Source organism: Panthera onca, chromosome D3 (assembly GCF_046562875.1).
Source record: "Panthera onca isolate mPanOnc1 chromosome D3, mPanOnc1 haplotype 2, whole genome shotgun sequence".
In the NCBI taxonomy this organism is placed as follows: domain Eukaryota; kingdom Metazoa; phylum Chordata; class Mammalia; order Carnivora; family Felidae; genus Panthera; species Panthera onca.
In genome coordinates, this window is record NC_138350.1 from 74,909,932 (window position 1) to 74,932,277 (window position 22,346).

Consider the following 22,346-nt stretch of genomic DNA (forward strand, 5'->3'; position numbering starts at 1 on the left):
ACCATGTTGCTGTGTGTGACTGTCTTCTCCCTAAAACTTGCAGACACTGACAAGTCCCAAAATACATGCCAGTGGATGGGACCACTTGATTATGGGTGTTGGAAGTTATAACTGAATCCTCAAAAAGAAAGTAGTTCGTATTAAATTTAGACTCACATTGGCATCCAGGATGACTTTGATTACTTATATGAATATCTTCAAAATACACATCTATGAAAATTGAACAAGACTGTGGACAAAGTATCATAAGGTAGGTTTCATGGAATCCCCAAAGCCCAGGAAACTGAAGGTTTAGGTTCTGTTGCCAACATCTTGTTTTGACTAGTATCAAAATGACTTAGCCCTTCAGTTTACCCAAATGTGAACTGTATGGTCTAAAACTTTACCCACCCAGTGGCACTTGAGGTTTTAGCGGTTGATGAATTTCTGGATAAATTTATGGATAATTGGAAGATCCTGCAATGAAACATTTTTATCCATTTGCAAGCTTCTACTGAATCTTAGTATATGCCAAACATAGGTTCTATATTCTATTGTCCTCACTGATGAACTCACAGGCTAGCAAAGGCCACACAACACTATGGAACAAGTGCCAAAAACAAATGGGAAAGAGCGATGAGAACATTGGAAGTGATTCATTCTCGTACGTTAGTATCAAGTTAGGGCTTCAGAGAGGAAGTATTTGGACCGAGTCTTGAAGAACAAATAGAAATTAATTAGAAGGATGGAAGGGATGTTTTAAGGTAGGAATTTCTGGATGTCCAAAGTAGTATGTGATCTGGACGGACATGAGTTACTTCAGACTTACAACCTGACAGGCACCAGTGGGCACTACTGGGGATCCAGGTGGCTCTTCACCTGCGGCTGTTACTGCACACACAGAAAACGAGACGTCTAAGCCAAAGGACATTTGAAAGCTAGGAGGCAAAAACACAAAAAATTTCAGCAAAAACCCTAATAAAAGATTTCTCTGACTGTTGCTAGTTCTCCAGGTCTCATTTTCTTTAAAAAAAAGAAAAGGGTTATTTTTGCTTTAAAAATAAGTTCTGCATCCCCCTGAGGCTGTGTTCTAGCCTCCCGGGAGCATGGTGTGTGGGATGCTGGCCGCAAATGGTGCCCGGATGCCCCTTCTCCAGCTCCCACCCTGGGGCTGAAGCATTTATTCTCCAACTGCCGGGGGTGTTGACATCTCATGTTGAGTTCTGGAGAGTCCCTACAACCCGGGAGCCCTTTCACCCATGGTCGTACTCCCCATCCTGGGGGCAACCACATCCATGATTGTTCCAGAAGGAGCTGTAAAGGCTCAGCTCCAAGCTCCACTTGAGAACACCATTGAAGGGTCACCTAGCTCCAGCGCTCCCCTCGGGATAGGCTGAAGCCCTCACTGAACTCAGCTGCCCTCACTCCCTAAGTGTGACTGCTGAGATAATTGGATATGTGCACATACACATCCCATGTGTAGATTTCCACCTCAAGATCTGCATCCCAGAAAACCCAACCCAGGACAGCTGGGACCAAGAGTGGTACAGGAAAACAGGATCTTGGAGAACAAACAGGGAATTTGGGAACTGGGTCACTCACTGAGCCGTTAGCAAGGAGGACCCCTTCAGCAGCAGGAGGTGATCACAGATGCAACCGTTAAAACTTTCCTGAATGATGAATTGGGACAGTGTACTGATGGAAGTGTATGTGCTAGAGGGTGTGGTGTGGCAGGCATTGGAGAAGTAAGGGAAGATAGAAATTATGAAGACAATGGACTTGGATGGCTGTGCTGGGCACACTAGAATAAGACAATGAAAAGCTAAGGGTGATTAATCACCAATTAAAGGCTAAGTATGAAAGCTGGAGAGACTCCTTGGCAGGATCTAAAGCAAAGCCTCATCTTCTGCAGCCAAGCGTAAGCTGAGAATCAAGGCCCAGGACTTGTTTTGTGAGGCAGAACTCCACAGGAGGCTAAAGCCTTGGCCTCCAAAGGTCTGCTACCCCAAGGTCAGAGCCCTAATTGAGATGGATGGGGCTATCCGGGTTGATGCACTTGAACAACCTTGAATCCTCAGATTCCAGTAAACCTGCCTAAGTGGCCCACCGCTCTCTTATTTAAAGCAAATACTTCCCTTTTGCTGGAGGAGAGTGCAGAGGCCTCTTCCTTGCAAAAAAACACATGCCCATGCCCACCGCGTGTGGAAGTGTTGGTCCTGTTAGGAGAGGAAAAGACCCAAATCCCCAAGGGGCTGTGGGACTGAGCCAACATCTACCTGCAGGAACTGGGTGGATTCTGGGACTGGATTTTGAGCCGCTATGTCAAGGGGAGACAGAATATAAAGTGAGAAAAGAGTTTATTGACTGGGGTTAAATACCCTGGCAAGGACCAGGGACAAGGGGCCTAACCCACTGCTCAGCCTGGAGAAAAGGAAGGCCGATACAAGTCAAGAAGAAATGCCAGAACTGTCCTGGCAGTTGGTGGAGGAGAGAACCAAAAAGCTCAGAGTGCTGGAGTAGACATGATCTGTAAAGTCAGAAACCCACGAGATGACTGCCCTGTGACAGAGGCCAGAGGACATTGTGTTTACCAAGCAATAAGGAACATGCTGGTGGGAACGGCCCCAGCGTCACTGCAGGCCAGGGCCGGGAGTAGAAGGTGCCGTTACAGAACCGGGCTCCTGATAACAATGGAGGGTGATAGGATCCTGGGGTAATAGAGATCCAAGCAGCAAGGTTGAAGCAGTAGCCAGAGGGGCCTGACCTGGAGAGATCTTTGGAAATGATTAATAAAACCTGTCATTCCTAGGGCAGCCATCAAGGGTTCAATCTATCCAACCCAGGGAAATCAAGGAAGGATAATAGCAGACTGAAGCCACCTGCCCCAGTAAAAAGTCAAAATCCCTTGCCTAGTTTGTACACCTGAAGGGGGTGTACAAGGGAGAGGCGATAGAATGGATATCAGTGGTGGCTTCCAGACCAGCTGCAGCATCAGGACTTGTGGTTTGTCCCGTTCGTATTTCTTTCACGAGTTCTCTCCAGAATCCTGGAAGAGCTGCTCCCAGGATTTCGTCAAAGGAAGTACATCTTCGTGGGGCAGAGGGTGACTATAGTGGATACCAGGAGCCTTGGTACCAGGCTGTTGGCGGTTGGCATCTCTCAGTTGGGTCTTTCTGCAGGAAGCGCTTCCACGAGCCACTTTTCTCAGGGCCACACACCCCTTCCCGAAGGCAGCTGCGTCCAATAACTGGTCAAGGGTCTACAAAGACTCCACCTTCCTTGCCTCAGTTTGGGATGTCTCCGGAAGGCCAGCCCAGCTTCCCGGCTCCCAGGAATTGGCTGAGACCCCTGTCACCGCTGCGTGGTGGCCCAGCTTCTCTCTCTGCCCACTCGTGCCTCCTGTACCCAGGCATATGCCAGGAACTCTTCTCAAATCTGTCTCAGGGTCTCCTTCCCAGGAAATGAACCTGCCTAGGTCCAGTCTGGCTCTGCCACTTACTCACTAAATAACTCCATGAGGGCCCGTTTTCTCATATGCAGAATGGGAATGATGGCCATACCTACCTCGTGGTCTTGTTATAAAGATTAGAAGAGTTCAGATATGTAGAACACTTAGAACAGTGTCTGGCACATAGTAAGTATTCAGTAAATGCTAACTCGGCCACTATCATCATCTTAAGGTATAACTATGAGATTTTCAGGACTCCCACTTCATTTCCTGCCTCTGTGTTACGGGAAGATATGCTTTTCCGTTAATCGTTTTCCTGTGGCTCATTCCTTTCTTCAACCCAGATCAAAGTGCTTACTTTTCAACAGTAAGGAGGAAAGGTGGAAGGGAACTGGTATTTCTGAGCACTTATTTTGTACCAGACGCTGCACTAGCTGCATTCATGATTCTGCTCAGTTCTTAATCCTAAAAGCCATGAATTATTATCTCCCTTTCACAGATGAAAAAATTGCCGGTCATCTAAGATAAGTGACCAAGATCCCACAGCTAATAAAAGGCATATGTAGTATGTAGTAGTTGAGTCTCAGACTCTGTCACCAAAGTCCAGCTTTCTCTGTTCTTCCGGAGTCCCTCAGGTGACAGAAGATGAGGCAGCAGAGAGCTGGCCAGCCACTGCCTTGGAAACAGAAGGGAATGTAGTAGAAAAGAAAAGGGGATTCGTTCATTTATGCCATTAAAGCCATCATTTTTCCCCCTGTCCCTGGATTTACGGTCATTGTGCCCCATTTTAGAAGGACGGGAATTATGTTGACTCTCAGTTGTGAACACTATGACTCTTGTACCATGAAGTGGTTGAGTTAAAATGCATGAGCTTCGTAATATACTACATTCCATGGAGTGATTTTGTTGTAACCCGGGGACCAGGTTTTTCCTCCTGTGAAGTGGGTACCTTTGAAAAGTAGAATCAGACTTACAGAAATGGGTCCTCATTCTCACGGATGACGTGGTAGCACTTGGTGCTGTGGGCACCTCCTTGAACTGCTCTCTGTCCTTGCCTCTGTGGGGCCACGTCTCTCTGCCCTTTCCTCACGGCCGATTTTGCTGCCATTTCTTCTTCCGTAGGATACTCTTCTCTGAACAGCCATTTTCTAACAAGTTGAGAGTCATGGAGATAGATAAAATATACTCCACACACTTCAGATTTTAAAAATGGAATAAAAACATCAAGTTTTTAGGGCACCCCCCCCCCCCCCCCCGCAGGTGACTTGAACTCCCATCTAGACAGAGGAAGGACAAAACTTAATTACACCACATGGTCAGCATTCACCAAAGAGGACTCCCTGCCAGGACAGGGGCCACTCTAGTCTCTATTGTCACATATTGGGTTTTCATAGCCTAGGCTCCCCTATCCCTGATGATCTCATTCCAGGAAATATTAGAATGTACCAGAATTTTCTAGAGCAAACCGGAACACACCACCATGCTCACATCCGTTTGCCCCAAAGTTGCCGCTAGAGCACGTGCCAGACCCTGACCTCATGACACACAAATCTTAGGTCTCTTTCCTAATGAGTAAGAGGTCCTCCTGGAGGGTCCAGATGGGTTATCGCTGGAATATCTGCTTCTGTATCACCCAGTTTCTCCCCAGCCCTCATGCTTAGCTTTCCGTTTGTTATTTCCAAACTTTTGAGTGGAAGGCATTGAGGAGGCTTCCAGAAACATCAACAAATGATAAGCTGAAATTTACCATTCAGCTTGCTGCTAAATTTCTTACCAGGTAGAGCAGAGGTGAATTAGATAATCCTGATATAATCCTAATTCTCTGATACAAGAAGGACCCATATCAGGCATAAGGAAAGACCAACTTCTTATCCCTATATTCTTAGTGAAAGGTATTGGCTGGATCTTTAAATAAAGGAATTTGAAGGGAGAAGTAACATTTACGGAGACCATGTTAGGCATTAGACATACATGATTTCATTTAAGCCTCTCAAAAACCCTTCTATTGGTTAGAAAACGGATACACTGCCAGGTTAAGTAGCTGGCTAAAGTCACACAGCTAGTTAGAGGTGGAACTAGAGTTCAAATCCAAAGTGCTCTTCCCTCCCCATTGATGGATGGTATCATCAAGACCAGCTTTATCGTAGCTGAAGAGACATGCTTCATTCTCATACTGACCTCAGTAAAAAACCAAGGACCTCAAAATTCAATCTTCATTTATTCTGCAATGACTCATTGAATGCCTATTATTTTCCAGACATTTCTAGGGAAGGCTAAATTAATACAGCCCAGGCACCACATCGCTTATGCATCTCAAAAGCTATCTAGCTAATGTAATGTATTTGTGAAGCCCATTATACATAGTGCGTGCACACACCCACCCACCCACCCACTCCCCCCCCCCCCCCCACACACAGCCCCTTCCTTCAGGTGATGTAACTTAGAGCAGCCCTCACTGACCGTGCTCAGCCAGTGTCTCCAGAGTATACATACACAGCCACTGGCTTCCCAGTGCCCTCCCTCACTGACAGGGACTCCGTCTCCTTTCTTTAGTGCCTCAGGCTGTGCTCCCCTGGATCCCAGCTGTCCAAGCCCCTCTGGTCCCTGACTTCATTTCTTTCCTTTCCTCTCCCAGTTCTTGTCCCCAGAGCCTCGTTCCCAGGACCTAGTGATATGATAGGAGCTCAGAGGAAGAAGGAAAAGAGAAGGAAACACATATCTGGCCCGGGGAGTGTGTCCTTTTGACTATAGAGTGATGAGACTGGTGAACCACTGAGACAAACATTCATTTACATACACACATTCTGGCAGATTTGACTGAAAATCAAACTCATTCATGCATTTGGTGGATATTTATTGAAGATCTACCGTGCGTCAGGCAGGTAGATGACAGTGGAAAGTGGAGCAACCATGGTATCTGCCCGTCTTGGGCTCACGTTCTACTGGCGCTGGATCGGGGCCGTGGGGCAAGAGGGTAAAGTGAGCACAGACTCCGGAAGGAGCTGTGAAGAAAGGCAGGAGGAGCCTAAGACCTAATAGCCCAGGGCTGGGGTGGCAAAGTCAACTGGAGGGCTCTAAAGGAAGAGAAGGAGGGAGATATCAGCAGGGCATTTGGGAAAGGGAAGACTTTCTAGACGAGGAAGTGGCCCGTGTGCAGTCCCCAAGGCAGAAAGTCTGTAGGCGGTGGCCAAGGGGCCGGGAGTCTAGATTGTGCAGAATCGCACAGGCCAAGATCAGAGGTGTTCTCAGGGGATTCAGTGGCCACATTCAAAAGCTGGAAGTTGGGAGGTATGATATGATTTAGCTAGAGAACGAACACTCAGCTGCCATGTAGAGAATGGGTTGGGGGTGGGTCAGGGAGCAAAGTGAAAGTGGCATATTATCCACATTTTGTAACAATATCACCACAAACATCATGATGGAAAACACTACACATGCATGGATCTTACACTTCCTGTGCACCAGGAATCCCCACATGGCTTACCTGGAACCTCTGCCTCGGGTCTCTCACAGGTTGTGATCAAAGTGTTGACTGGGGTTGTGCTCTCATCCGAGCCTTTATAGGAAAGAATTCACTTCCAAACTCACATGGCGATTGGCAAAATTTCGTTCCATCTGGTTGTGGGACTGAGGGCCCTATTTTCTTGCTCCCTGTCACTAGAGCCCCTGGCAGGCTGTTAGCCAGAGCCTGCCCTCCACGCCCTCAGGCTTCCTGCAGTTCTCTGTCATGGGGGGCAGGGTGGGGGGGTCTCCCAACGCGGCCACATTGCACAGATGGTGGCATTATGGCTGGACCTCAACAGATGAATCAGAGTCGCGTAGGGTAGAAGAACATTCAGGCAAAGGGAGATCATGAGTGAAGGCCCAGAGGTATAGAAGTGGATGGTATTTCCAAGGGACAGCAAATGTAGCCAACTGCTTACCCAAAAAGCCATTTTCCCCTTTCTTCCCTGATAAATATGCCTGGATTTGGTCCTGTTCATCACACCACATGACCCTGTGCTTAGGGTGAAATCTCTCATCAGCCTTGGGGATTGAAGGTTGATTGATTTAAGCCAATAATGCTAATTCAGTTCCTAGCGGTGGTTAGGTAAGGTCCTTAATGCCTTTCTGGACAATGAAATGTGAGTGGGAAGTTTGGGAGGGGAGTGTTCTTGGGAAAGGTTTTCCTCCTGGATAGAAAAGAGACAGTCAAGTAGAAGTTTCCACCTGTGGACATAGCTGGGTGAGTTTGTGATACTTGGGGCCATATTGGAACCCACCGAATGCCCAAGTCAACCCACTGGAGATTGCAGAGCAGAAAGATGGAGAACACTGGAGTCTTTGGAGACACCACTGGGCTTCTAGAATAGCCAATGCTGCAGTTGCCTACCTCTGACTCTCATTGTATGATATAATTGACTTCCCCACGGGTTATGCCATCTACAGCCAAAGCCTGAAAACAGGCCACACCTTGTCCAGTGACATGGCAGAAAATGACACCAGATGCGTGAGCAGAGGCCAGCGTGAAGATCCCTCACAGCCAGTGCCCAGGGGTTTGGCTTTTCCCTGTGACATCTGGGGAGATCTTGGTGATTTTAAGGGAGCATAGAATCCTGTTTCTTGGCTAATCCTAGTGGCAGGGTGGCGAATAGATTGAGAACAGAGGGTACCGTGACAGGGAGACCAGGTGGGCAAGGACTGTGAGTCCAATCAACTGGAACTCCAGTGGAGGGCTCAGTGGACCCTGAGAGGAAGGGCTGAGGGACGTTTCCAGGCAGAAGTTGGAGGATTTAACAAGCTTAAATGCCAAGAACAAGGGAGGGAAGGGCATGGGTTTCCCCAGCGGGAGAGACAGTAGCTAAGAGTGTCTGCCCACCCAGCTCAGTCACCATTCCTGGAAAATACCGTCCACAGTCACACCTCGATGCCTTTATTGACACTGTTGTCTCCCCTGTGGGAGCCCGCCGCAGTGAATTCGCATTCACACGATCCCACGCTGCTGCTCGAGGCAGATCAGGAGCATAGTCCCCAGGAGAGAGAACCACCTGCACAAACCCTATTCAGGAGACCCTCCGGACATCGCCATCCCACACTGCAACCCACTGGGGGAGCTGTAGGCTGAATCCCTTCCAACACATTGATTACAAACTTGGCCAAAGAATATACAGCTACCATCTCGGACTGGATCTATTTCTTTCTTTTTTTCTTTTTTTTTTTTTTTTTTTTTTTTGCTTTTATAGTTTAATTAATCAATTTAGTTATTTTTAATAGTTTGGCAAATGTTATTTTATTTAATCTTCTTTTTTTAAATATATGAAATTTATTGTCAAATTGGTTTCCATGCAACACCCAGTGCTCAAACCAAAAGATGCCCTCCTCAATACCCGTCACCCACCCTCCCTCCCATCCCCCATCAGCCCTCAGTTTCTTCTCATTTTTTAAGAGTCTCTTATGCTTTGGCTCTCTCCCACTCTAACCTCTCTCTTTTTTTTTTTCCCTTTCCCGCCCCCATGGGTTCCTGTTAAGTTTCTCAGGATCCACATAAGAGTGAAAACATATGGAAAACAGTGTGGAGGTTCCTCAAAAAATTAAAAATAGACCTACCCTATGACCCAGCAGTAGCACTGCTAGGAATTGACCCAAGGGATACAGGAGTAATGATGCATAGGGGCACTCGTACCCCAATGTTTATAGCAGCACTCTCAACAATAGCCAAATTATGGAAAGAGCCTAAATGTCCATCAACTGATGAATGGATAAGGAAATTGTGGTTTATATACACAATGGAGTACTACGTGGCAATGAGAAAGAATGAAATATGGCCCTTTGTAGCATCGTGGATGGAACTGGAGAGTGTGATGCTAAGTGAAATAAGTCATACAGAGAAAGACAGATACCATAGGTTTTCACTCTTATGTGGATCCTGAGAAACTTAACTGGATCTATTTCTTGAAGACAAAAGCTAACCTTCCCTGCTGGTTCAGAAATGCACTTGAAACAACGCTTGTTGTCTTTCACTTCCCAGGGCTTATATTTCTTGTTTTCTGTAAAATCTAGTGTTAGATAATAAAGGGGTGGAGGGAGCTGGTATGAAAAGGTGAGTCTACATGCTTCATGCTGAAAACCTGCTTACAGTGGTTTTCCTGCTCCGCCGCAGCCTTTGTAAACGGTCCCTCGTTTGTGGCAACATTTTGAATTCAGCCGAAGGGTTCTGCTTGACCGTGGGGAAGGGGCTCCGGCTGGTCAAATCACTCACCGCCGGTATCTGGTGCTGAGTGATGAGAAGCGTAAATGATGGAAGGAGTAGACAGCTAGTCAGTAACTGAGCTGGGAGTGTACCTGGCCCAGGTGTTTGCACCTGTATGACTTGGTTAGGTGTGGGGCGGGAGGGCTGGGATCTCCCCTAGCCCATCACTTCATGGCAGAAGCTGGACCAGAGGAGTGACCTCACCTCAGCCCTGACCCACATGAGGAGGAGGACAGAGACTCCCAGGACACTGCTGGAAATGACCAGAAAAAGTACCACCAGCAGGGCACGGGAGGGGAAGAGATGCCCCTGAAGCACCTGAGCCTCAACCCCCAGCGACCTCTCTGACCCTGTCATGGCCCGTGAGCACCAGCTTTCTGGGCTGACCCGGGATCACTGAAGTCTGAGAATTCACATCTCATTGGGAGGAACAAGTCGGGCAGCAGCAACACCGCCCTGTCTGTGAGCGTGCCTCACTCAAGGGTAACACGTGGGCGGCCTCAAAGTCAACCAGCATCAGGGAACCGGGCTCACATGGTCTGACTTTGCAAACGTCAAAGCAGAAGTTCATTCAGAGGCAAAAGGCAGGATAATTGTTTCTGGTGTGTGACCTTATCCAGAGTTTCCTTAGGTAAACTGAGGTATGAGAAGGCATGGGAACTGCTGACAGGGTGTAAAACTCCCCATGAGGCCAGGCCCCTGAATCTCTGTTCTTTGTCCAAGATGGGAAGAGAGGGGGAGAATCTCCCTGGATGGTTTCGACATCCTGGATGGTTGAGCCAGGGTTAGTAAACTATAGCCTGTGGACCAAATCCAGCCTGTCACCTGTTTTCTGTTATGGCCCTTGAGCTAAAAATGTTTTTTATGGATCAACATTTGCAATCAGTTTGATGATAGGGAGTGCCAACTTTGAACCCCGGTTACGTGAAATGTTATCTTTTCCCAAAAGGACTTCCAGTCTTTTCATTAGTAGACCCATATTACAACCAACAAACAAAGACAAAACAAAAACATAACAAATCTGCATGATATAATTACCATAATTATATTTTGAATTCTATCAATAAAAAAGTGTGGAAATTTGTTTTCTCTTTTGTTATAAAAATACCTAGGTAAAAGTCTCCATTTTGCCTCTTGACCTGCAAAACCTAAAAGATTTAGTCTCTGGGGGCCCCTGGGTGGCTCGGTTGGTTGAGCGTCCAACTTCAGCTCAGGTCATGATCTCACGGTTCGTGAGTTCAAGCCTCACGTTGGGCTCTATGCTTATAGCTTGGAGCCTGGAGCCTGCTTTGGATTCTGTGTCTCCTTCTCTCTATGCCCCTCCCCCACTCATGCTGTGTCTCTCTCTCTCTCTTTCTCTCTGTCAAAAATAAATAAACATTAAAAAAAATAAAAAATAAAAAAAAGATTTAGTCTCTGGCCCTTTAGAGGAAAGGGCTGACTCCTGAGCTATAGCCGTACCACTCACAGGGTGTCCCAGGCACCAACAGCATCACCATCCCCCTGGGTGTGTGTCAGGAAGGTAGGGTCTCAGGCCCCACCAGCCACCCCCGACACCCACCTTGCGGCAGAATCTGCTTTTTGACAAGCTCCGTGGGGGATATGTGTGCACGTTACCTTTGAGAAGCACTGAGCTGGAGTCCATGTGGGAATCTCATGGGAGCTGATGACAGCTTCATTAGATCCCAGCTTGAGAATGGGTACTGGCACCCAATGGGTCTCCCAGGGCAGAAGCCCAGCCTCTGGCACTGGGGTGTGTTCTTCTCTAGGAAATGCCCCGATGCTGGGCACCAAAAGCGTGGCAGGCAAGAGGCCAGGGGCCCGTGCCCCAATCCTAAAAGGCAACCTGCTACCCCCTCTGAGACCTTCCTTACCTTCCCCATAGGCATAGTGAAGGGGTTTGAAGAGCTGACATCAGAAGTCCAGTGGAGTTTTGTCATATGGCCTTGTTCTATGTTTGTTTTCATCTATTTGTTTCTTTTTGTTTTTGTTTGGGGGGATTGACAGGATCATCACTTTTTTTTTTTAATTTTTTAATGTTTATTTTTGAGAGAGAGACAGAATCAAAGCCTGAGTGGGGGAGGGGCAGAGAGAGAGAGGGAGACACAGAACCCGAAGCAGGCTCCAGGCTCCGAGCCGTCAGCACAGAGCCCGACGCGGGGCTCGAACTCGTGAACCATGAGATCGTGACCTGAGCTGAAGTGGGACACTTAACTGACAGAGCCACCCAGGTGCCCCAGGGTCATCAGTTCTGCCAATATGTAGGTTGTAAAAAGGACAGGGGCAAGTGCAGCTTCAAGATGAGGGCAGTGTGCTGAGATATTGGGTTCAGGATGTTTCATTTTGCATAGAACATATTCTGTCAGGTTCCTCCTTCTAGTTCCATTTAGAACTAATAGAAGAAGATGCTAGGGAATCAGATCTGGAGAACTCTGTATCCCTGGGGCCTGGGTGGCCTGAAGGTTTCTGATCGACTCCATTGAATGAGATTGTCAGAACTGCCATGAATTCACTAGCGTGGGTCATCTTTCTTGGCCACCCTCTTGTGGTGGGCACCTGGGAGGCACCAGAGATGTGGCTGTGAAACACAGAAGACACAACTCTGCCCTCCTGGGGCTTGCATTCCAGTGAGCAGTGAGTCGGACGTTAAGTTGTACCTTCAAGCAAAAGGGAAAAAGATGGAAGAACGTTCCAGGCCAAGAGAAAAACATGTGCACAGCCCTTGTGCCAGGAGGGAGCATGGCTGTTTTGAGGAACAACTACAACCAGAAGCCAGTATGGCTGAGGGCACGTGCGGGAGAGTGGGGAGAGAGGTGGGAGATGAGACTGGGGGGCAGTTTGTAAGAGGGGTCGGGTCATGGAAGGCCTCGTGGCTAGGAAGGTTGCCATGGGTGGAGCGTTTAGCAGGCAGAGGACACGATCAGATTTCTATTTTGAAGAGCCCATTGGCTGGCACGTGACATTGGAGAGGCGTGAGAATGGACAAGAGAAGGGCATGGCAAGACCGAGTAGGGGGCCACTGCAGGCGGCCATCCTGAGAGAGATGATGGACATCAGGCAACTCCTTCCATACGGAAAGACGCCAAGCCCCAGAGAAAAGCCCCAGAGAGTGAACTGAGAACTGGGTTGGGAAGAGGCCACCACCAAAGCCCCAATCAAATTAGTTGGAATCGCTCACCCATGGGAATGATACCACTGCCCCTGAATGCCGTGTGGCCTTGAGCTAGTTCGCTCACCTCTCCGGGCCTCCATTTTATTCTTGAAAATGAAGAGTTTCAGCTAGATAATCTCTAAATTGGATAACCACATTGTTATCATCCTAACCAGGACAGTCCTGAGTGTGAAAGGAGGAACAATTAATAATTGCTCCAGGACAACCAGAGAAAACCAAGTCAGTCTTAGAAACCAGGACTAGAAATCCCTGAAAACCTCTGCTCCAAACCCAAGGGCCCTTACTCGCAGCACTGCTCCACCTGTCTACAGTTCCCTTGCGGATTGGGACCTGCAGTCAATCCATCTGTAACCAGAATTGCAAGGATCCAAGGTCCCTGGTGAATTCAACTCCCAGCTAAGAACATTGTAGACATTCTTTCTGCTCCCGATGCCTTTTATTCTCACTGCATTGTTTGGCACTATTTGCGGGTGGCAGAAGGAGGCCCCGTCTCAGCCCTTGGAAAGGTGGGATCACTGGTGAATACAGGGGCTGGCAGGGCCTCAGTCTGTCTGGGACGGTTGACGATGCCATGTGTACAGCAGCGGGGGGGGGGGGGGTGGGAGGCAGACGGAACGAGTGCCCCCAAAGCGAGACTGTCAACTACATCCTGGTAAGGCTCAGGGCTCTCCACAGGTTGCCTGCTGGGGGTTAAAAAGCTATAGTGTTTGAGGGGCACCTAATCGATGATTAGATTCAGATGATGCTCAGACTTCAGCGTTTGACTCTCTCGATCCTGTCTCAGGTCATGATCTCACGGTTGGTGAGCTTGAGTCCCAAGCCGAGCTCTGCCCTGACAGTGTGGAGCCCGCCTGGGATTCTCTGTCTCCCTCTCGCTCTGCCCCTCCCCGACTTGGGCTCAGTCTTGCTCTCTCTCCCTCTCTCTCTCTCAAAATGAACAAATAAACATTTAAAAAAAGTATAGTGCTTGATATTAAGTAAAATCCAGTTTTTCTTAATGGGAAAGGCAAATAGGGTTTGGAAATAGGAATAGGAAGTTCAGGTTTGTCTCAGGGTCATACACCGCCCACCAGCTGGTGATGCTTCACTTACCTCCTGATCCCCAATTTCCTCATATGTAAATTTAGATACCACCACCCTGTGAGGCTATCATTAGGATCTCATCGAATCAACCATATGAAAATATTCAGCAAACTATGAAGTTTTTTTAAACAACTCTTTAAAATAATTGCAGACCCACAAACAAGTTGCCAGAAGAATTCCCATGTGCCCTCACTCAACATTATCAAATCTTAACATCTGACATGATCACAGCTCAGTGACCAGAATCAGTAGGTCACCATTGGACCACACTGTCAAACTAAGCTGTAGACCTTGAATTTCACAAAACGTCCTAGCCAATGTTTTGTGGTTTTCTTTTTCTCGTGCAGGATCTGGTCCAGTTTCTTTAGTTGTGAGGCCTCTTTCTGTTCTTCTACTCTGTGACAGATCCTCAGTTTTCCGGTATCTTCATGAAATTGACACCTTTGAAAGCACAGGCTAGATATTTTATAGACTGTCCCAAATTTGCGTTTGTCCAATGTTTCCCCACGATTCGATTCAGATGACGCCTTTTTTTTTTTTTTTAAAGAATACCGTAACCGTGATGTATGTCCTTCTCAGTGCATGGTGTCAACATGTGAATAAGGTTAATGTGCCCCTCCTGGTGACGTCCACTTTGATCACTTAAATAAGGTGGGACCTGCCAGGTTTCTCCATTGTAATCTATGGAAGTATTATTTTCTCCTTTTTAATTAGTATCTTGTGGGGGGATGCTTTGGGATTCTGCAAATAAATATCCTGTTTCCCATCATATTTTTACTTAACTAATTTTACCATCCATCCATTGGTGATTCTTGCCTATGATAATTACAATGGTGGTTGCTTGACACGCATTGATTTTCTACTTGTGAAGTTGTTTTCATTATTGCTTTTATTATCTTTAAGGTCTGGGATGGGGATGGGAGTTCAATCTGCTTGGTTGCAGCCTCCTGGAAAAAAAATGGAAGGTAACATATTCACAGGTTCTGGAGATTAGGATACAGATATGCTTGGGAGCTCATTATTCAGCCTACCACAGCCATCGGCACTACCTTGGGCAGCTACCTTAGGATAGAAGTTTGCCACTGCAACAGATGAAAACAATAGTGACTTAAGCACGGAGCCACATTTGATTCTGCCTCACTGACAACTCCAGACACGCAGTTCAGGGCTGGGAGGGCACCTCCCACAGCATCAGGGACCCCGGCTCCTTCAACATCATTTCTCCTCTCTCTTCTCTTCTGTCTCACGGGCTGAGATGGCTGCTTCAGCTCCCGCCATCAAGCCTGAGTTCCAGACAGCAGGAAGATAGAAGATGGGAAGGAGCACTTTTCCTTCCTTCAAGGGCAAGCCCGCATTTGGCACACCTCTAGTATGTTCACATCCTGTTGGTCACATAGCTGTGCCCAGCTGGAAGGAACTCTGGGAAATGTAGTCTTCAGTGAGGCTCTGTCTAGCTCCCCTGAGGAATAAGGGGAGACAAGCAGTAGTCTCATCAAGAGAGACAAGAGGGCACAGTGGTGATGATGGGCCACTGTGATGATGGCCCATTCAAGGTGTGAGATGTGTGCTTGGGACTTGGGCTCCTTTGGACGGATGACTCAAAGTTAACCGTGAGTCAGACAGACAGGCAGAAACAGCAATAGAGCGCCCTGCGATGACCCTGCTGTTGCCAGTGTTGACAGCAGCTCAGCACGGACAGTGGCCAAGTACAAAGCACATGCACTTTAGAACCAAATAGAACCGGGCTTGTATTTGGGCTCTTCCATTCTATAGGTGGGTGAACCCCCTTGGGTCTCAGTTTCTTAATAAATAAAGTGGGAATAATAAAACTAACCTTAAGGCTGTTGTTGCTCAAGCATTTGATGAAACGGAGTTTGTAAATGACCTGGCCCAGGGCCTGTCTCACACGAGGTGCTCAAACACTGTAGCCAGTCGTAACATCCACGCATTTGCCTGTCGCTGGTGGCGATGTGTCCAGGCTTACAGACGGGCGCGTGATTCCCCCTCGCACGGCCAGGGTCCTTCGAAGCAGAAGGCCTCTTGAGAAACGGCAGGATGATTCTATCTGTTATCCTGCTATAATTTTTGTGTTTGGAAATTCGTTAAGAATTCATTTTGATGAATCCCAAATGCATGCACCATGAAAAACAATTAGCATTAATAGTGTAAAAGAAGGAGATCAATAAATAGATTCATTTTTAAACTGTAATAATTTATTTGCTTCCTGACTTTTGGGAAGTACTGCATCTTCGGGTGACAGGCCGACCATTAAATAGCCGAACCATGATGATTTGTGAAAGGAGGTTGATACGTGGTACACAGACCCTGTTCTGCCGTTCCCAACCCCGGCGACCCACCGGCAGCGACGGGAAGGCACGGAAGCAGCCCCTCGGAGGAGACAGTGCGCCCTCCCGCCCTGACGAGACGTTCATCAGGCATTCCTCATCCTACACACGTCCCGAATGCAGCCCAGCAGATGGTAAAAATTAAGGAGACCAGTGCCCCAAAGACAGGGAGGGAAAGTCTGGCATTCATCAGACGACGAGCAGGGAAGGAAGAAAGAACTATTTGAAGATGAGCTGCTGAGGCTCTAGGACGCAACACGTGCCGCTCCAGTGTCTACCCCGGGGCAGGAAGGCACAGGGAGGAATGTCTGGGCGCAGAAACCGGAGGTAATTCGAGACTGCATAGGGAGGGAAGGGGCAAAAGTAATGAGACTCCGTAGACACGCAAGGAAGAAGGGGAGAGGGCCAGGGCCCTCTCGTCCCTCGCTGGGGAGCAGAGGGCTGCCGCCACCCTCCTTTCCCGCGACTAGGAAGGAAACACAACGACCTGTTTGTTACTCCTCGTCCCCACGAACTCAAAGCCGAAAGTGACCAGGGCTGGCCTCACGGAAAGGGGAAGTAGGTTGCAAGCGAGATGGCAGCCCCCCCGCACTCTGGCAGCCCCTGTGGGACATGGAGGGGGCGCCGCAGGCAGAGCCGGGGGCGGGGTCTCTCTGCCAGGGAGGACAGCGGCACCAGGCTAGGGCTTGGGAGCACGGACAAACGGACGGCGCGGCCCGTGGTGCCCGAGGGCCATCTGCCGGCTGCCGGGCCGAGCTGGCGGTCTGGTTTGCCGATGGCTGCAGATGGCCCTCGGAGCGCCCCCCCCATCCGCCGGGCCTGGGGGCCGGGGGCCGGCAGAGATTACATTTTAAGGTGATAGTCATCTTTGACCTTTGGGACCTCCGGGGCCACCGGTCATCCATCTTAGAGCCGCTGACTAGCAACCTCTGGGCGATTTTTATGGCCAGCAAACATTGCCCATTGATTGAATTGATTGAAATCTGCATCTGGTTCGTGGGGAAAGGATATGGCTTCCCAGCCCAAGTGTGCAGCTGCACTTTCTGTCGTTGTTTTCCACCCTCTCCTGCCCCCCCCCCCCCGGCCCCCGGCATGGAAGTGTGCCTGGGAAGGGGGCACACGTGGAGAGGCACACCCCCCCGCACGCGCACACACCCCAAACGCACACACGTATGCACCACCACTCACACGGACACTCCCCATATTCGTTTCCAGCAGACTTCCGCGCACAGTGCTCATTTCCTGTCACAAGTTAAAGGGATCCTCAAAGGAATCCAGCTGAGAAAAGCAGAGGTGCGTGTAGCTCAAGGGGAGTCCACACAAACCCACACATTCATCTGTAAAAACACACAATCAGGAGCTAGAAAGATAAAAAAACAAAACAAACAAAACCTATCTGGGATAAAAAAAAAACAAACGTGCCCGGTGATTTTGCAATGTGTCGAGTTGGCTGAGCTGAACATCCTCCCATAATTCCCTTTCCTGCATGTTTAGGGTGAAATCTGCGGGAGCTAAGTACTGGGAAGGAGGCAGTTGTCATGACTATTCTAGAAGGTTCCCCCTTCCCCCTGCTTCCTGTCCCAACCCACTCCCCTAAGGAAACAGAGGCTCCTCCTCTGTGTGGGGCTGGAGGGGTAGGGGGTAGCTAGGGGTCTGGGGAGACCTTTATCTGGACAGTTGGGTCGTGTGGTTGGGAGGCACCAACCAGTGCTGGCGGCTACAGGGTGGGCCACCTGGGGTCGCAAGATACTGGAGCCTCGCCCCAGATTGGTGAGAAACGTTTTCTTGTTTAAGTCTTTGATCTAATGCCGGGTTGAAGACAGACTCCAGGGGATCTGCTCCTGCAAACAAAATAAAAAACAAAATGAACAGACCAAAAAAAAAAAACCCCAAAAAACCCAAGTTGCAAGGGAATTTTATTAGCAGGAAATAAGACAAATTGGCAGCTGGAAGCCTGGGCCACCTGTCACCGGACAGAGACCCAGAGATGGCAGCAAGTAAAGGGCCTCAGACTCTGCTGGGGGAAGTGGGGTATGACCCTTTCCCAAGCTGCCCCACGCCCAGGACCCAGCCCTGCCTGACTACACAGACCACATCGACGACTCTCAGAAGACATCTCCTATTCTGCTGACTCAGGGTGACCAGGTGACTGAGGAGCAAAACCGTAGATCTGCGGAGTTGGGCTTGCTCCAATGTGAACACTGGTTCAAATCCCAGCTGCACCTGTTTCTGCTTATTGTGATCTTGGACATTAGTTACCTCTGCTACCCTCAGTGTTCCTTTCTGTAAAATGGGCAGGATGGTATTTCTCCCCCATGGTGCTTGTAAGAAATAGCGAAGCTGGGGCGCCTGGGTGGTTCAGTCGGTTAAGCATCCGAGCATCCGACTTCAGCTCAGGTCATGATCTCGTGGTCCGTGAGTTCGAGCCCCGCGTCGGGCTCTGTGCTGACAGCTTGGAGCCTGGAGCCTGCTTCAGATTCTGTGTCTCCGTCTCTCTCTGCCCCTCCCCTGCTCACACTCGGTCTCTGTCTCTCAGAAAGTGAGTCAACGTTAACAAAAAAAAAAAAGAGAAAGAAAAATAGCGAAGCTAACATGTCCAGTCCCTGTCTTTCCTTGCCTCTTGCAGGGTTTCTCAGCAATTTCTTATTGGCCATTTGGGTGGACAGTTCTCTGTTTCACAGGGCTGTCTGTGTGGGTAGGATGTTTTGCAGCACCCCTGCCCCGCGCTTACGAGATGCCAGCAACACCCCAGTTCCGACACCAGCGATGTGTGCAGATGTTGCCAAGTGTTCCCGGGTGCAGACTGCCTGATCGGGAACCAGGGCTCTGGAGGGGTGAGGCCAGCTGGTCTCCGTGGGCAGACATGGGAGCAGCAGGTGCCTCCTTCAGAGTGACCGCTTCTCCCCCTACAGGCTGGGGCACCTCGGACGGGCCTTTGGCTCCCTCGCCTGTAAAAAGAGGATCATCATATTCCCACCACAACACGCTGGTGGAGCCACAGGGTGACCACAATGAGACGGTTTTTGGAATTCAGGTGTTTTTGGAACGTAAGGCATCGTCACCATCGGAATGGGGCCCCCGAGGACAAGATTTTGCCTCATTCACTACCGAGTCCCAAGACAGCCGGGAACCAGGAGGCCCTCCGGGAATTGCGCCCCGAATGAGAGAGTGAGTATTCCTCGTGCTGCCGCGGGGTTCGGTGAGGCGGCTGGGCCTTCTGATTCCTTCGGCAGTGGAAGTCGATAAAATTGATTCATCCGTGACCTTTGACTCTGCAGTATGGCTGTCACCGGGAGGTGGGTCTCCAACTGCAGTGCGCACAAACCCACTGGAGGCTTGTCAGAACCCGGCTTCCCAGCCATGCCGCACTGCCCCCGCCACTGTCACCACTCCCGGGTGGCCTCCCAGCCCTTGGGCAGAGGCCCACAGAGGCCCTGTTAGAGCCGCTGGCAGCTTTCCAGGCCTGTGCGCCGGCTATGGTCAGGGGGCTATGGGATGAGGCCCCCTTTGCATCCCCGGGCAACCACACGTGCTCAGGATCAGGCTCAGCCTCCCCGTCTTTTCCCACTGATAGTCACCAGGGTGGAGACCGCCCAGCCTCTCCCCAAGTAGACAGAGCACCCCAGTGCTGCACACCCAGTGCCTGGGGCCCCGGGCTGTCCATGGCTACTGTGGGGCTTTCTGTGCCTGGGATCTGCTTTCTGATTGGCTTTATGTGTTGTCTTCCTTTTTGAAAAACCAACCAACCAAACACACATACAAACCAACAAAACAGCTGAATTGGGTAGGAAGGTTGGGAGCCTGGGCTCTGCCTTTGGAGGCCACAGAGAGGCCTCCGGTCACCAGCCGGGTCCCGCTGGCCCGACGGGCTCTGTTGTCACTGCTCTGATCAGCCTTGCAAAGCAGGCTTCCCTTGGGTGCAGTAGGTTCCCCATAAGTTCACTTTAAAATAAAGCATAAGTCTGGAAATTTGTAAGCACTCTCTAAGCTTCCTCCAAAGCGCCCCCCGCCCCACCCCAGCCTTGCATGTAAAACCCTCTCTGCAGATTTACACCTGCTGAGAGGCCAGCTCTGTCAGATTCTAAAGCACCCCCACCCTCCGACACCCAGAGAGGCCCCAGAACCTCTCCAGAGACTCCTTGGTTCTGTTTTTCTTAACAGGAACCCACAAGAACACAGCATGGTAGCCTCAATTCGAGAGCCCTACAATTTGTTTTTCTATTCATAAGCCCTAGGTAAGTTAATCAGTGTTCTCTAATAGCTTCATTTGTAACTATTTTTCCCAGGGCCTACCTAGAGCTCAAGAAAAACTAGCTGCAGCCCCCCATCAGCCCTCACCTTGACCAGGACATCCAAGCTGCTCTGGGCTGGTGCTAGATGAGCCGATGGGAGGAAACTTCTCGTGGAATCCAACATGGAGTGGCCTGAAAGCCACTCCACGCTGAAGGAGCTGTGCCCTTCAAGAGAGGGGAGGCGCACAGGTCCCTGCTTCAGGCTCAGTGCTTTCCAGGCATCATCTCTGTCCCAAACAGGGCCTTTCCTCCATGGGCAACATACTTTCTTTCCAGTGTGAAACTGCTCCATTTAGGGGGAAACTTTTTCTCCTCCTCTTCCTCCACTTTCTCCTCCTCCTCCATCTTCTTTGAGCCAGAGAGCACGAGTGCACATGGGCAAGTTGGGGAGGGGCAGAGGGAGAGGGAGAGAGAAAATCTTAAGCAGGCTCCACCCTCAACGTTAGGTCATGATGAGCTGAAATCAAGAGTCAGACGCTTAACTAACTGAGCTACCCAGACACCTCCAAACTTTTTTGTCCAAACTTCCTACTTTATCATTTGCTTTACTTATGAACATTTCCAGGCATTCCTGAGACCTGAAAATAGAGGTCTTGGATCAGGTGGGCACTTGCCCCACTCACTCCCTGATTCCCGTCATCTACGTGGCAGAACGGAAGGGGTTAACAATGTGGGTTTGGTCCCGATACTTGGGGCAGCGGCGTGGCATGTGGGGTTCCACTAAGAAAGTTCCTCCTGCTTCTGAACCACACTCAGTCCCCTCTCTGTGTCCACCTAGAGAAGCACAAAGGACAGCGGCCTGGCTCTCAACCCTCCTGCCCTCCAGGTAAGGACTTCTAGCCCCGTGCCATGGACAATGAACTCAGCTCTGACAGTTGGACCTGGGAGTGGGATCAGGAGGTATTACCTGGAGAGACAGAGACAGAGACGAAGCAGGGCTCACAGGCCAGCCCTGGAGGTGGGACATTGCCAAAAGGGCAAGCTTCAGGAAGCACATGGAGACCCAGGCTGGGCCTGACACTGAGCCAACTTACAAAGCACAGTCAGGCATCCCCCCCTGTCAGGGCAGGTGGATCGGGTGGGCCGGGATGGCAGCTGTCTGGCCCTGATGGTATGAGCATAATTGTGGAGTGAAATCTAACTTAGGTGGACATCTACTCACTTGCTGCCAGGCTCAGAGAAGAATGAATGGCACCCCACTCCTGCCTATGAGAGGTGGGCTCAATTTAGGTTCTGACAACAGAGAAAGCACCTCGGTGGAAGCCCAGACAAAAGCAATTGACATCCCCTAAATTTAACCTCCAGGTGCTAGAACTGTAAAGGATTCTAGGGATCATCTCCTTCAACCTTGAAAACCAAGGCCCATGGACACAAGTGTCTTACCACCATGACAGAGCCGGCTAGTGGCCGATGGCTTCTCCTCGTTCCATTATGGGTTCTCATCAGTCAACCCTGATGCCCACTTTGCGTGACAAATATCTTATAATGACCTTTTAACTATCTTGATATGAAGTTTATGGATAATACAACTTCCCTATATACATAATAAAAAATCAATATAATGCCCTCCATGCAATATAAGGCAGAAAGAAAAGGGAAGTAATTCATAATGAGGTAGTTCAATAAGTAAATACACAGGCACAACTACGCTCAAAGACAATCACCAAGAACGCCATAGCTACAAATGTAGACTGATAGAGATTTGTTGTACTGGTGACTTAAATACCTTAAATATTGTTGCTATTGATTATGTGATTTTCAGAAACGGCAAACAGCTCTTAGAGAAGGTGTACCCAAG